This window comes from Benincasa hispida, chromosome 3 (genome assembly GCF_009727055.1).
Source record: "Benincasa hispida cultivar B227 chromosome 3, ASM972705v1, whole genome shotgun sequence".
Taxonomy (NCBI): Eukaryota; Viridiplantae; Streptophyta; class Magnoliopsida; order Cucurbitales; family Cucurbitaceae; genus Benincasa; species Benincasa hispida.
Window position 1 is genome coordinate 30,488,194 of NC_052351.1, and position 879 is coordinate 30,489,072.

General features: G+C 43.9%; 1 non-coding gene across 1 annotated transcript; it reads left to right on the forward strand.

The window, feature by feature from the left end:
- Positions 1–240: 240 nt before the first annotated feature.
- On the forward strand, positions 241–347 carry LOC120074803. Its single transcript, XR_005481085.1, has one exon. It is a non-coding gene; the product is annotated as a small nucleolar RNA R71 (small nucleolar RNA).
- Positions 348–879: the final 532 nt, after the last annotated feature.

The following is an 879-nucleotide window of genomic DNA, read 5'->3' on the forward strand; positions in this document are numbered from 1 at the left end:
ATCGTAGTTATTTGATTTTGTAGGGATGCGATGGCCCCATTGTTTGCGTCATTTTCTTTGATTCTTAATCTCTGATCGCTTTCCCTCCAATCCTCATGATTTTTGGAAATGCGATCAAGTATACTCTTAGCCTTCTCATATGTTTTGTCGAGCAGACCACTAGTGTCTACCGCATTGGCAGCGGTCTGCGAAGAGGGATTCAATCCTTGGTAGAAAATTTCGATTTGCAGGCAATCTGGTAAGCCATTATATGGACAGTCTCTTACAAGCCGCTTGAACCTCGCCCAAGCATCGCTGAGCGATTCATCATCTTCTTGTTCAAAATTTGTTATTAATTTCCTTCTCCTAGCATTCTTAGTTGGTGGGAAATACTTCTTCATAAATTTTTCCACCACCTATTCCCACGAAGTTATCTTCCCCGGTTCGAGAGAATATGCCCATTTCCTTGCCTGATCACACAAAGAAAAGGGAAATAGAGTTAGTCGAACTTCCTCGGTTGAGATATTTGGGAACAAAAAATGTTGCAGATTTCTATGAAGCTCTGGAGGTGGGTGTGCGGATCTTCTCCACGTCTTCCTCCAAACTGCCCAACAGCCTGGATCATATGCAACATTACTAGCTTCATTTCAAACCTCGATCCATTTAGCACCGGCCACATGATTCCTGGAGAGAAATCGTAGAGGTTAGGTGACGCATAGTCCCAGATGGGTCTATTGCGGACATTTGCCAGAAGGATTGGGTTGGCCATTATATTATTCGCGTTAGCGACCCTTGCGTCCGGTTGCTCCGCCATTCTTGGTGTTCTTTCTTGTTGTTGTTGGCGGTTTCTTAATCTTCTTCTGAATGTCCTCTCAATCTCTGGGTCATAATTCGCCAAAG